At 50.2% G+C, this 15,348-nt stretch overlaps 1 protein-coding gene across 5 annotated transcripts in view; it reads left to right on the top strand.

Moving 5' to 3' along the window:
- Window positions 1-15,348, top strand: part of GRB10 (growth factor receptor bound protein 10) — a 198,230-nt gene that overhangs the window by 9,950 nt on the left and 172,932 nt on the right. The gene's annotated exons all lie outside the window — the stretch shown is intronic.

Here is a 15,348-nt window from a genome sequence, read left to right as displayed (position 1 = left end):
CCCCTTGAAGTGGAGGAGTGTGGTCCTAGGACGGGGGGCCGGGGTTCCGCCGCAGGGTCCTGTGTGCACGTGATGGGGTGAGTCCTATCGGGCACGTTTGGGAGGCAGGGTGGTACCCACTCTTGCGGGGTTGTCTTCCACCCTTCTCCGTGTTAGAGCACATTAGGCTGTGTCTAGGGGTGCTCGGGACCCCAGGATCCGTTTTTCTATTCTGAAGGCTCCTGACTGGGGCGGAGCCGCGCGGACCCTGGTCGCACTCCTGCCCTGCGCACTGCGCCCTACTCCTTAGTACCCGAGCCCTGGCTGCGGGAGTGCAGCGACCCCGTGCGGCGGCTCCGGCACAACCTGTAGCGGGCTGGCACCAGGATGCGCCGGAGTCCAGCCCACGGTGGGCTCTGTTCTGGTCCACGCCCCGGCCGGGAGGGGCCAGCCCGGGGTCACCTGCACAGGCCCTGGCGGTCAGCGGCGCACCGTCCTCGCTGCGCCTTTTGGTGGTGGAGGGTCTCCGAGGGGCGCGCGTTCTTGGAAGCGCGACTCCTGGACCGGTCTCAGGCCGTGCCGCCGCCGGAATCCAGGATCCCACGGCCTCTGTGGACGTTAGCCAGGGGACGGTGTTATGTAACCATTTGTAATCTTCATTGTTTAATGTGTAACAAGTAGTAACTGCACCCAGATAAGCGCGTCCACTATCTCTTAGCCGAGTGGAGGGCAGTGGGTGTGGGAACCAGCTGGGGAAACGAACAGATGGGGCTTCTGGGAGAACGGGACTTTTTTCTCTGCTGAAAATGGAATGCCAAGACCTGGCTGGACTTCTTTTTTTTTTTTTTTTAACATCTTTATTGAAGTATAATTGCTTTACAATCGTGTGTTAGTTTCTGCTTTATAACAAAGTGAGTCAGCTATATATATACATATATCCCCATGTCCCCTCCCTCTTGCGTCTCCCTCCCACCCTCCCTATCCCACCCCTCTAGGTGGTCACAGAGCACCGAGCTGATCTCCCTGTGCTATGTGGCTGCTTCCCACTAGCGATCTATTCTACATTTGGTAGTGTATATATGTCCATGCCTGGCTGGACTTCCTGTAACCTCGATGGCATGTGTAATCTGGCCTCAAAGCCTCGGATAAACACATCTGGTCATGTTGCGTCTTTGCTCGTGAGCCTACGCTCTCATTGGGGGACACCTCTTGGACCATTAAGGTCAAGTGAGGCAGATGTCGGGGAGATCTCACCGTCTTGATGGGGTCCAACTAATTGCCCCAAGCGCAGGTGGGACTTCCTTGCCCGCCCACTTCAGAAAACAATCCGACCACCTGTTAACACGTGGCTTGTCCCTTTGATCAGCTGCCACTTGTCGGTTGGTGGCAGGAGTCCCTGCCAGGGTGTTGATAGAGGTCTCACTGGAGGCACAGCGCACAGGTAGCTATTGTCCTGCTGTCTGTACTGCCAGAGGTCTCCCTCCCAGTGAGTGAGCAGGAAGTGGGCGCCTTCGCTCTTTGGTCTCTGTAAGGATGAAAGGCCACCGGCGACCGATCAGGGGTTTTGATGATGCCCCAAGGTGCTGAGCTTCAGGTGCAGTTAGACGTGGCCCCCCGGGGACCAGGCCACTGCCTTGACTCTGGTGCATGTCTCTGCTCCTGGGCCTTCAGTGGGGCTGTCCCTGTGTGCCGTGGAAGCCGGTCATGACCCCTCTTTAGCTGGGACCCACGAGCTCCGTGTGTTGGGTGGGGATGCAGGTGGCTCGTGGGGAATTTGCTCTCCTCTCCGGAGCATCGGGTGGCGAAGACCCACAGAAGAACACTTACTTAAAATTTGGGGTACTGTACGCTGAGGTATGGTCTCCTTGTGGGGTGCAGCGGGCGTCAGGGTGAAGCAGGGACCACGGGTACTGCCCTGGAGGGTTGCTCAGGATGTGTACTCGCTGCTGAAAAATGCACTCGATAGAATTAACGGGTTCCACTATCTGTTCATTTTCATTGGGGGTTCGAGGAATTCCTGAATGGAATTTCCCTGGCTGCGTCTGGGAGCTGGCTTCTGAGTGCGGTGCTGGTGGCACCTTGGCTCTTGGTCTGTTTGTAAATCACATTTGGCCCCTGTGGCCATGGAAGGCCCAGTGGAGGGTCCGTGCTCAAGTCGGGGAAGGGTTTTGAAGACTGCTCCAGATGGCTGAGGGCCTGCTGCATCCGTCCTTGGACAGATGCTGGAGGAGCCTGTCTGCCTCCTTCGTCTGGGCCCGCCCCACTTAGCCTGAAAGCGGGGCCTCCTTTGGAGGAAGGGGAAACGCAGCAGAGGGATGGTGTGCGTTCACCCAGCAATAAAGAAGTGATATAAATAAGCTTCAAGGATATATTGTACAGTGCAGGGAATATAGCCAATATTTTATAGTAAGTATAAGTGGAGAATAATCTATAAAAATGTTGATCACGTTGTACACCTGAAACTAATAAAATACGGTAAATCAAGTATACCTCAATTAAAAAAAAAAAAGTGATGTGTGTTTTTCACTTATTTTCCTGGAGGGCACTGGCAAATTTCAGTATGGACACAGGGTAAATATGAACAGTGTCTGAAAACAGCACTTCTTAAACTTCGGTATACCCATGAATCTCCTAGGGATGCTGTTAAATGCAGGTTCTAGTTCAGTGAGATGGGTGGGGCCTGACCACCCACATCTCTGTCCAGTTCCCAGGCCACACACCTGCTGCTGGTCAGGGCCTCGTTTTGTGTACTAAAGTCGATGCATTTCCTCTGCCTTTATCTTCAGGTTCTTTTTCGCTAGAAATTCTCTGAAAAGGACACTTTACCTTCCTTGGAAGAGCTGTTATCACTGATGCTATTACTTTAGTCTGAGAATTTTTAGTGATTAGCCCTACGTTGTTATATGTGGCATTCTGTTTTATTTATTTTGTGCCCTTTTTAAGATTAATTTAAAAAAATTTAATATAATTTATAAAGGTTACACTCCATTTACAATTATTACAAAGTATTGGCTATGTTCCCCATGCTGTACAATACATCCTTAAGCCTATCTTACACCCAGTAGGTTGTACCTCCCCCTCTCCCCACCCCTGTATTGCCCTTCTTTCCCCCACAGGTAGCCACTAGTTTGTTCTCTGTATCTGTGAGTCTTCTTCTCTTGTTATATTCACTAGTTTGTTGTATTTGTTAGATTCCACAGATAAGTGATATCAAACAGTATTTGTCTTTCTCTGTCTGACTCATTTCACTTAGCATAATACCCTCCAAGTCCATCCATGTTGCTGCAAATGCCACTGTATCCTTTTTTATGGCTGAGTAGTATTCCACTTATACGTGGCATTTGTAAATGTGCCCATACTTTATTCCATTTATGAATATGGGCACAGAGTCCTGCTTTGACATTCACTTGGGTTGCCGTGGGTTTTATTCAGTGGTTTCTCTTCTGTTTATGATGAGAGAGAACTTTGAGAAAGGTTTGCAGCCTTTTGCATGGTCTAGAAGCCCTGCCTGCTTTCATTTTAGGAACGTAGGGTTTGTGGCCCCATTGTGGCCTTACTGCTCTTGAGGCCCTGCTTAGCACCTTTACGTCTCAGCATCGGGTGAAAACCCCGGGTGACCTCAGGTTGTGGAGAGAGACAAGTTCTGTGTCCCTAGGAGACTCCCTGTCCGTCTTCTGTCAGCCTGAGCTTTGCCCTCTACTGGATCCTGGGGCCAGGTGGTCTTTCCCATTAGGGGAGGTGGCCTTACGGCAGCTTTAGTCTTACTTGCATCTGTGAGCCTGTGTCCTCTGGGTCAGGCTCCACTCTGCAGTGTCACCTCTTCTTCTACCTTTTGAAGAATTCTGCCACCAACATCCTTCCTTCGATAACGAGCCCTTGGGAATTTTTGTGTTCTTGCCTCCTCGTTGGTCAACACGTGCATTGAAGGACCCCGTGGGGCTTTGGACTTCGCTCCTTTGTCGTCTTTTATCAAGCACTGTGGTGATGTTGAACAACTTAGTGTTTCTTGAAGGTTAACACGTGCCACAAGGCAGACTCTTTTCCGCAGGGGCTGCACCATACTGCATTCCCATCAGCTGTGCACAAGTGTTTCAATTTCTCCCAAATCTACACTAATACTTGGTAATGTCCAATTTTTCTTTGTCTTTTTCCTTTCTTCCTTCCTCCCTCCCTCCCTCCCTCCCTCCCTCCCTCCCTTCCATCCTTCTTTCCTTCCTTCCTTCCTTATAATAGCTGTCCTAATAGGTATGAAGTGGTATCTCACTGTGGTCTAGATTTTCTTCTTCAGTTGTTGGCACTCTCCATCTATCCTGGATATTAATCCCCTATCAGATATATGACTTGTAACTATTTTGTCCCTTTCTGTGGGTTATCTTTTCACTCTCTTGTCTAATAGTACATAAAAGTTTGTAATTTTGATGAAGTTCAATTTATCTATTTTTTTAAATTATTTTTGGAGTATAGTTGATTTACAGTGTTGTGTTAGTTTCTGCTGTACAGCAAAGTGAATCATTTATACATATACATATATCCACTCTTTTTTAGACTCTGTTCTCAGATAGATCATTACAGAGTATTGAGTAGAGTTCCCTGTGCTATACAGTAGCTTCTTATTAGTTATCTATTTTATATATGTGTGTGTATGTCAATCCCAACCTCCCAATTTATTCCTCCCTCCCTCCCCCCTTGGTAACTATACATTTGTTTTCTACATCTGTGACTCTGTTTCTGTTTTGTAGATAGGTTCATTTGTACCATTTTTTTAGATTCCACATATAAGCGATGACATAAGATATTTATCTTTGTCTGACTGACTTCACTCAGTATGACAATCTTTAGGTCCGTCCATGTCACTGCAAATGGCATTATTTCATTCTTTTCTATGGCTGAGTAATATTCCATTATATATATGTGCCACATCTTCTTTATCCATTCATCTGCTGATGGACATTTAGGTTGCTTCCATGTCCTGGCTATTGTAAATAGTGCTGCAGTGAATGTTGGAGTACACGTATCTTTTTGAATTATGATTTTCTCTGGATATATGCCCAGGAGTGGGGTCATATGGTACCTCTATTTTTAGTTTTTTAAGGAACCTCCATACAGTTCTCCATAGTGGCTGTACCAGTTTACATTCCCACCAACAGTGTAGGAGGGTTCCCTTTTCTCCACACCCTCTCCAGCATTTGTTTGTAGATTTTTTTGATGATGGCTATTCTGACCGGTGTGAGGTGATACCTCATTGTAGTTTTTTTATTTTTTAATTCATTTATTTTTTTTTATTATTTTTGGCTGTGTTGGGTCTTCATTGCTGCGCGTGGGCTTTCTCTAGTTGCTGCGAGCGGGGGCTACAGTTCGTTGCGGTGCGTGTGCTGCTCATTGCGGTGGCTTCTCTTGTTGCGGAGCATGGGTTCTAGGCACACGGGCTTCAGTAGTTGTGGCATGCGGGCTTCAGTAGTTGTGGCCCACTGGCTCTAGAGAGCAGGTTGTGTAGTTGTGGAGCATGGGCTTAGCTGCTCCACGGCATGTGGGATCTCCCCAGACCAGGGCACGAACCCGTGTCCCCTGCATTGGCAGGCGGATTCTTAACCACTGTGCCACCAGGGAAGTCCCTTATTGTAGTTTTGATTTGCATTTCTCTAATAATTAGTGACAATCATCTCTTCATGTGCTTTTTAGCCATCTGTATGTCGTCTTTGGAGAGATGTCTATCTAGATCTTCTGCCCATTTTTTTGACTGGGTTGTTTGTTTCTTTGATATTGAGCTGCATGAGCTGCTTGTATGTTATGGAGATTAATCCCTTGTTGGTTGATTCGTTGGCAAATCTTTTCTCCCATTCTGTGGGTTGCCTTTTCATTTTGTTTATGGTTTCCTTTGCTTTGCAAAAGCTTTTAAATTTAATGAGGTCCCGTTTGTTTATTTTTGTTTTTATTTCCATTACTCTAGGAGGTGGATCAAAAAAGATCTTGCTGCGATTTCTGTCAGAGAGTGTTCTTCCTGTTGTGTCCTTTACTTTTGGTGTCGTATCCATGAAGTCATTTCTAAATCCAGTGTCACGAAGATATTCCCCTCTGTGTTCTAAGAGTTCTAGTTTTAGCTCTTAACTTTAGGTCTTTGATCCATTTTGAGTTAGTTTTTGTTTATGGGTAATGTAAGGGTTCACTTCATTTTCTTGCATGTGGATATCCAGTTTCCCCAGAATCATTTGTTGATAATACTGTCCTTTCCCCATTGAATGGTTTTGGCATCTTGTTGAAAATTTACCCACCATATGTGTGAGGGTTTATTTCTGGGCTCTCTGTTCTATTCCATTAGTCTATGTTTGTTCTCATGCCAATACTACACTGTCTTGATTACTTTGTAGTAAGTTCTGAAATCAGGAAATGTGAGTTTTCCAACTTTGTTCTTCTTTTTCAAGATTGTCTTGGCTATTCAGGGTCCCTTGAGAACCCGTATAAATTTTAGGATGGCCTTTTCTATTTCTGTAAAAATGCCAGCGGGATTTTGATAGGGATTGCATTGAGTGTGTAGATTGTTTTAACATTTGATATTTGATATTACGTTTTCCAGTCCATGATTTAGAGATGTCTCTTCTTATTTATGTCTTCTTTATATTCATATAGAAATGTTTTATAGTTTTTCAGTGCACAAGTGTTTTGCCTCTTGGTTTAAATTTACTCTTAATTATTTGATTATTCTTGCTATTGTAAATGAAATTGTTCTCTTAATTTCCTTTTCAGATTGCTCGTTGTTGGGACATAGAAACACAACTGATTTTTGCATGTCGATTTTCTATTCTGTAACTCTGATACATTTATTAACTCTAATACTTTCTTGTGAGTATGTGTAATTTTTAAGGTTTTCGACATATAAGATTATGTCATCTGCAAACAAATAATTTTAGTTCTTCCTTTCCGTTTTGGATACCTTTTATTTCTTTTTCTTGCCTGCTCTAGCTAGAACCTCTAACACTATGTTAAATAAAGTGTTGAATGTGGACATCCTTGTCTTGTTCCTGATCTTAGAAGAAAACTTGCACTCTTTCACCACTGAGTTATGGTGTTGGCTGTGGGTTTTCATATATGAAAAGCTTCTTCTGTGGCTGAACATATCCTTGAGGAGGTTCCACGCACACTTCGGAAAAATGTGTGTTCTCCTGTGGTTCGGGGGAGTGTTCCGTGTGCATCTGTGATGTTCAGTTGGTTTGCAGTTTTTCAGGTTCTCTGTTTCTTAGTGACCTTCTGTCTGGTTGTTCCCTCCATTACTGAGAGTGGAGTGTCACAGTCTCCACCTAGTAGTATCGTCCATCAGTCTGTCTCTCCCTTCAGTTGTGTCAGTGTTTACTTCATATATTTTGAGGCTCTTTTCTCAATACATCATGTCCTTCTTTGTCTTCTGTAATAGTTTTGACTTACACTATGTTTTGTCTGATGTCGGTATAGTGACCCCAGGTTTCTCTCTCTCTCTCTCTTTTTTAATATTAACATTCCCATCTTTTTACTTTCAACCTGATTGTGTCTTTAGATCTAAAGTGAGTCTCAGCATATGGTTGGATTATGTGGGTTGTGTTTTTTTTTTTTTTTTCTTCATTCTGTCAACATCTGCCTTTTGACTGGAGGGTTTAATCTATTTACATTTAAAGTAATTACCGATAAGGAAGAACATCTGCCATTTTTCTGTTTTTTGGTTTGTGCATCTCTTCTAGCTTTCTGTCCTTTATTTCTCTAGAATCCTTTCGTCTTAGAATGATCCTTATGTTTTAAGAAAGACTGCTAAGGTGTGAACAGTCACAGAGTAAATTACATTTAGGAGAACGTTTTACAAAACACCCAAACTTGAGTTGGTTTTTATGGGACCCTTGCTCTCCCACTGCCGCTGGGCTGGGGTGACGGAGAGGGGTCTGCAGAACTCCAGAACTGCTGGGACGAGATCCCGTGCTGCTGTTTGGGAAGGAACAGAACAAGAACTGGACTGGGTGGGGGTGGATTCCTTCTGCGTAGCTCTGAGTTTACAGGGTTGCATGTGTTCTTCTGGACAACACTGCAAGAGAGAGAGAGTCTTCCTTCTGCAGATGGGGAAATGGGAGCCCTTACAGTCAGATGCCTTGTTCAGGGTCAAGTGGGCATTAGTGGGAGAGTTCGAATTGCCCTCTCAGGTCTTTGGACGCCAACTCCATCATTCTCTGTATCCCTGGATGCCACCACGGAAGGAGGAGGTGGTGTGTTTCCACCAACGAATGCATAAGGATGTGTGTGGCCGTGTAACCTAGCAGGACCCCGTGGGGCCTTCCCGGGACAGGCCTTCCTCATATCCTCTGCTTTAGCTCCTCTCTGAATTACCTAGATAATAGTATTTGATGCACATTTCCTGAGTTTTGCAGATGTGAAAACTATCCCCACCAAATGGAAGAACTACTTGATGACCACGAGCCCATAGCCGCAGGTCTCCTGGAGCCTAAGGACTGATAAGGTGAACTCCCATAACACCGTCCTGTAGCCTCACCATCAGCCAATCAGAGAATTATGCGCAGGCTGATCACATACCCTACGACCCGCCCTCTCGCTTGGCCGCAACTCTTCTCTCGAGGCCTTTCGGGGCGTGAGCCACCACACCTCCTTGCATGGCCCTGCAGTAAACCTTCCTCTGCTCCAGACTCCGACGTTTCAGTTGTTTGGCCTCACTGTGTGTCGGGCACACAGACTTGCATTAACAGTGAGAGGAAGGACCTTGTCCAAGATGTGTATTCTTTGCTCTCAGCATGTGTAAACATTAAAGGAAAATGTAAGTAAATTCATTGCACGGTGCCTGGCACACAGCAGGTCTTCATCCATTTCCCTTTCCCTGGGGGAATTTTTCAGGAAAGATTCTGTGTTCTTGACAGTCCTAGGACTCTTGGGTTCAGGATGGTCTAGGAGCTATTAAATCTAGAGGCAGGGGTGCGTTTTGCCCTGTTTCGTGATGTAACGTCATTTCACCTTTGTTTCCAGGCCAGGTGGCCACCTTGTAGCTTTGCGTGTTGCAGCAAAGGCCTTGGGTTTTGAGGCCTTATGGAGGCTGGAACCCCTCTTGCCCCACCAAGCTCACAGTTCTGTCCTTTCTTTATTTCTCACAACACTGGCGATCGTTGGGGGTGATTGCCAGGGTGAAGGAGGCCTCCTGCATGGGTCTCCATCCCCCGAGGCAATCTCACTTAGGCTCCGGTACGTTACTGCCGGCTTTCAGGGCACACAGATGCCATTTGAGTTCACTGGACTTCTTTTTTTTTTGCGGCACAGGCGCCAGACGCGCAGGCTCAGCGGCCACGGCTCACGGGCCCAGCCGCTCCGCGGCATGTGGGATCTTCCCAGACCGGGGCACAAACCCGTGTCCTCTGCATCGGCAGGTGGACTCTCAACCACCGCGCCACCAGGGAAGTCCTCACTGGACTTCTTAAAGCCTGGCAGGGTCACGTGGGGCCTTCCCGAGGTGAGGACGTGCACGCAGGCACTGGTCCTCTTGGGTCTGTGCAGGGTAGGACTCCTGAGGCTGGAGATAACAGGTATTACAGAGGCTCTTGCCCTATTTAGAAGAGTCAATCTCATGTTCTCAGGTCAGCAATAGATCCTCTTTCCCCTTCTTAAGCGGGGTGCAGCCCCGGGATTGGTAATCCTCCCGCGGGAGCCCGGAGCGGGGAGACACCGTGGTCCCAGGGCCGTGGGTTCCCTGGTCGCGGGAAGGAAGCGCCCCCTGGATCAGCGCTGTTGGGGGCAGGGGTGTATTGTCGCTGTTGCCTTCGGAGCTGCCCTGCACTCTGGGTCTGCACTCGGCTCCCCGGGGTGGGGGGGGGCCTGCCCGGCCTGCGGCTGTTCTAGAACTCTGCTTGAAAACTGGAAATACTGGACGTGTGACATTTCCCTCTGCTGCAGCCCATTTGGTGGCTTATTTGGGGGGGGGAGCGGCGAGGGGGGAGGGAAGAAGGTGCTGAGTGACTCAGAGCCTTGCATCTTGCCAGAATCAGCAAGGGACCAGCCACCGTCAGAGGGGACGAGCCGGGTCCCCCTGTGCACCTGGAGGAGAGTACCCTCCACGTGGGCTCTGGCTGGCGACCCTTTACAGGGCCACGTCTGGGGTTCAGTCTCATTTTGAAGAAAATGCGAAGGGAGGAAGAAGTCTCTGTGGGTCTTGTCCCAGGAGAGACAGGAGAGCTGGGGGCCTCAGGATTGGGGCTGGGACTGTCCCCCTGTGGGCAGGGCCTGGCCTGGGCGCCGTGGCTGCTTTCAGGAACGCTTGACGCTCTTACAGGTGGCAGAAGACCTCGAAGAGCTTCTGTTCACGTGGCCCTGTGTATTGCTATTTATCATTTTAGAAATGAAGATAGAAATTTAAAAAATACTGTTCTGTAAAAAGAATAATAAACTCACTATATGTAAACCTAAGCAACATCTTTTAAGAAAAAATAACTATTTTTCGAAACAACAGAAGTTTAATGAGACTGACAGCATTTTACATGTTGTAAATCCCTTTCCCGTCTGGCAGGGAGGGGGTCCTGGGCTCAGCTCTGCTTCAGTCACGTGTCATGTGGCCTCCAGGAAGCTCTGGGATGCAGTCGGGAGGGACCAAGAGGGAAGGGACAGGTCACATCGTGCCGTCTTGCAGGAGGTTTTGGAACAGGGGCTCAAGATGCTGGGGTCCCTGCCCCCTGGGGAAGCTGGAGGAGTGCCCGGCAGGGGCACCAGCAGTCCCTTTGATTGGTTGCTTGTTTCTGTTGTGTCACCTGTAGCTCAGAGAGGCCTGAAGCCTCCAGGTCCAGAGTTATGGAGGCCACATAAAGGGGAGCCTGGGTCTTCAGTCTCCTGGCATTCTCAGGCTCTTTGGGGGGTTAAATGAAGTATGGAAGCCAAGTGGAAATGATGGTGCCAGGAGCCACGTGTCAGCTGAGGTGACCTGCGCTGCTCAGATGGGTCTGGGGAGTGGGTGCGGGTGTCCGCCTCCACGGGGTGGCAGGAAGCTGTGCACGACCGTCCAGGCTGCGAAGTGCGGGCGGTTCCGATGTCAGGTCCAGCTGCGTTTGCTGAGCGCGTCCTGCCCGCGTGTCACCCGGTGTGGGCTGCCCTGTCCTAGGTCACGGTTACAGGCGGGGAGTCTAAAGAGTCTCAGGTGCCTCCAGGAGCACCTTGGAGCCAAGGAAATGTCACCAGCGGAGACCAGGAAGGCAGAGGGAGGTGGCGCTTTTTATCGGATGCGGAAAGCGCAAGCTGTGATGAAGCACAGGGACCGGCGTTCTCTTCCTTCTGCCCTCTTCCTGCTGGGGCATCGGAAGGCCCGGGATGCCCGCAGCCTGGGGGGCACGAAGGGCCCCAGTGTGCTGCTTGGAGACCTCAGAACCCGCGGGGTGAGGGTGGGAGCCGCAGGCCAGGGCCTGAGCGCCTGCAGGGTGGGGGGCCGGGCAGTCTTGGCCACGGGGCCTGTTTTTCCTCTGTTGGGTTGAGCTGTTTTTACTCACAACACTTCTGACACCAAATGTCAGGTTTTGTCCTCCCGACATCAGTTCTCTGACTGTCCGGGCACCAGTTGGGTGTCCTACAACTCGGCTCAGCTCTGACACTGTCTGCCTGGAGGGAGAATCGGATTTCATAGGTTAAAGGGCTTGAAACTACCCCGAGGGATTGTAAGGGGCACAGCTCGGGAACAGACAAACGGGAGCAACGCATGAGGTGAGGTATGGGGGTGGGGTGCACCCCTCCCAGCCCCCCAGAGTGTTCACCAGCTGGGAATCTCCCTGAACCCTGTCCTTGAGCGGTTTTTGTGGAGGTTCCAGTCGGCAGGTATGATTAACTCATTGGCCGTTGAATTAATTGAATTCATTGAGACTGAGATGAGCTCAGTCTCCAGCCCCTCTCCCCCACTGGAGGCCATAGGATGAGGCTGCAAGTTCCAACCCTCTAACTATGCCCCCGCCTTTTGGTGACCAGCCCCGATCCGATCCTGAAGCTGTTTAGGGGCCCCCAGCTGTCTGTCACCTCATCAGCGTACAAAAGACACCACTCTGGGGATCTCCGGAGTTTGAGGGGCTGTGCCCCAGGAACTGGGATGAGACCAGATACTCATTTATTCCTTTAGCATCCAGGTAATGTGTGAGAGCCTCAGAGCACATCCTTGGGGTGTCGACACCCGGTGAGCTTGGGAAGCGTGAAGGGCAAGGGCCGGGAGGAACATGGGATCTACATTTGCACAGAAGCCTGTTCCAGTCGCTAACGCAAGTGGTTTTGGTCACAATGGAAGATTCCTTCTTGAGTCTTGATACTGTCTTTCCTCCCATGAAGCCCCCTGTGTGGAGTGATGGCTGACCTTTTCTGAGCATTGGGCCTCACAGCCGTGGCAGACAATGGAATTCTAAGAAGATTTAGTAATCTTTATAGGAGACCATTTGAAGTTAGTCTGTTGTGACTATTTTCATAGTTCACATTGCCGGGAGAAGGAGAATGAGATGCAAGGTGTGAATTTTGATGCCGGAACTGAAGTCTGAATTAGCTTTGCGGTGGGAGAGGCAGCCTCGCCCCTCAGACTCTGTCCACGTGAGGAGCAGTAAACATTCTGAGGTGCACTCACCTGAATGCAGAGGTGGGCTTCAGAGTGATGTGACGCCAGGCCCCCAGTCGCCGTCTCACTGGTGAATAAGCTCCCCCTTTTCCCTTTCCTTTGCCTCTGTTCCGAGGGGCAAACTTTCCCAGACGGGAGGGGGGACCTGATCTTTGGTCAGTGATGTGTGAATGGCTAGAATTCCTAAAGAAGTTAGCGCTTGTTTAGGGCTGGTCCCCGTGGGGATCATCAACAGCTGAGGGTCCCCTGCTGGATACCTGAGAACAAGTTCATTTCGAAGGTGTTTCAGCCCGTGAGTGCTGTTTTTGCAGAACTGATAAAGGCAACGATCGGGCACGCGTGCCGCAAGCTGTTTCTCTTCCCACATTATTGTTCCAGGGTCTTGACAGTGATTTGGCCACACGCCTGTATCTTGCATGGATCGCCCTGAAAACAAGGTTAGGGACCATGTTCTGATGGTGCTGTAACTCTAAGTGCTAAGGTTGAGAACACAGTGCGCACTCCATGCATGTTGGGGGAGTTGGATTCAGGAGAATTCGGGAGAAAAGTCACGAATTTCAGGGCCCAGGTGAGCATGTGAAAAGGTGGTTAAGGAAGGGGGCACCAAGCATTCGGCGGTCGGCTGTGAACTCCCGGGTTGATGAAAGACTCGGGGTGGTGCACCGTCTTCAGCGACAGAACTGGCATGGAAAGAACACGCTCTTCCTTCAGGGGAATCGATTCTAAACTGAGATTTATTTGGGGGTCGAGGTAGCAGTGTGAGTCTTCACCCTTTCTACACAAATGACTGCAGCCGGGTAAAAACAGAATTGACTGCCTAGCCCCCCACATTGGCTTTTCGTACTACAGACCGTTTGTACTATTGCAGGTCGTCTCCTTCACTTACGTGAAGGAGAAGGGCCCCAGCTTCACCCCGTGTCTGCGTTGTCCTGGCACAGCCATTCGTAAGTCGGGGGGAACAAGTGCCGGGCCAGGAGAGGATGCAGGCTGGGTGTGTGTGATGTGGCCGCTGTGTCTGCAGTTTGGAGAACCCAGCACTTTTTTACCCAAGTAAACCCTCACTCCGCAGATGCGTGTCTGAGGCCCTCCTCACACAGAGGGGGAGCCTGAGGTTCAGAATGCCCCAGGGATTCTGCTGCTCACGGGGCCGTCTCCCCGGTCCCAGGCACTCGGAACCGGGTCACTGGTACATGACAAGGGCACAGTGGGTGGATGGGCAAGGATGGAAAGGTGCAGTGAGGGCCAGGAGGGTCTGCTCTGCCCGGCACCCCTGTTGGTCCAGGCTCCAGCCCCGCCGCAGGCTACGTTGTGAACAGGTTGATGACTTGAGCTGATGACCGGGCCGGAGCAGGGTGGTCAGGCCCCATCGGGGTGAGCTCACTGGTAGGTAGGATCTGGGAGATGACTTTGATAGAACCGTGCGTGAGCTGTTCCTGGGGGCCTGAGCCATGCCTGCGGCGTGGCCGAGGGCTGCGGGGTCAGCGGGAGGGGCTGCTCATGGTGGCTGCCACGCCGTGACATCCATGGGACCGGTGGACGTGGACCCAGGAGACCAGAGGCCGGCTCACGTGCCCGACCAGAACATTCTGCTTGCCGGGGAGCGGCCCGAGTGTCCCGAGTGAGGGGCCCCATGGGAGAGGAGAGCCTGTCGCCCGTGGGCGGTGCCTGGGGTAGCCTGGGCCAGGGTGTGGGGTTGGGGAGCAGCAGATGAGCCTTCCTGTCCCTCCTGAGCAGCTGTGCTGGGGGACGTGGGCAGGGTGTGTGCCCTGCCTGATCTGGGGGCGCTGCTGTCGCACAACTGGGGCTTAGGCAACACACACTCCCCTCCCACAGCGTTGGAGGCTGGACGGCCTAGATCAAGGCACCGGCAGATTCAGTGTCTGGCGAGGGCCTCTTTCTGGTTTGCGGACGCCGTCTCCTCCCGTGGTGGACGTACAGTACACGCTGGCTCTCTGGTGTCTTCTTTGCCTCCTTCCAGTTTTACTGAGATGTAATTGACATGCGGCACCCTAGACGCGTAAGGTGTAGGGCGTAATGATCTGGCCGACGGCCATCGTGAAATGACCACAGTATGTTTAGTGAACATCCGATCGTCTCATACAGAGACAAAGTAAAAGGGAAGAAAAAGTACTTTTCCCTTATCATGAGAAATCTTAGGGTTTACTCTGTCAACTTTGTACATAACGTGAGCAATGCTGATTACGTTAACCATGTTGTACGTTACATCTGGGCTCTTCCTCCAAGGGCCTAATCCCATTATGGAGACCCCACCCTCATGACCTCATCTCACCCAGTGAACTCCCAAAGGCCCCACCTCCTAACACCATCACCTTGGAGGCTCGGGGTTCAACGTGTGGATTTGGGGGCACACAGCGATGCAACCAATGACAGCCTTTCGGGGGTCCCATTCCTGCCTGTGCCATCCCTTCAGGATTCAGGTGTCCTTGTGGCTGGGGCATTGGGAGCTGGCTGGGCTGCGCTGCTCTCTGGCCACTGGGAGGGCTGACTGGCCAGCGGGAAGCTGCTGACAGGGCTGAGCACAGACGGAGGAGGACTCATCACACAGAGACAATGAGAAGTCATTAAGGGTCCATGCTGTTAGATTTTCTAAAAGTAATAGCAGTAGATGAAATTGTTAAACGTGGTAGTTTCGAATATGCCTACAACTGGGTCAGTGTTCAGCCCCACCAGATCCACCCACCACGCGTCATAGTGCATTTCAGAGCCGCTGGTCATCCTATCCCGAGCCTTAATGCTTTGGGTAAATCCTAGGTGTCTGATCCTTCCTC

This window comes from Tursiops truncatus, chromosome 9, assembly GCF_011762595.2.
Source record: "Tursiops truncatus isolate mTurTru1 chromosome 9, mTurTru1.mat.Y, whole genome shotgun sequence".
Classification (NCBI taxonomy): domain Eukaryota; kingdom Metazoa; phylum Chordata; class Mammalia; order Artiodactyla; family Delphinidae; genus Tursiops; species Tursiops truncatus.
The sequence above is the reverse complement of the archived record's forward strand: the minus strand, read 5'-3'. Positions and strand labels throughout refer to the sequence as shown.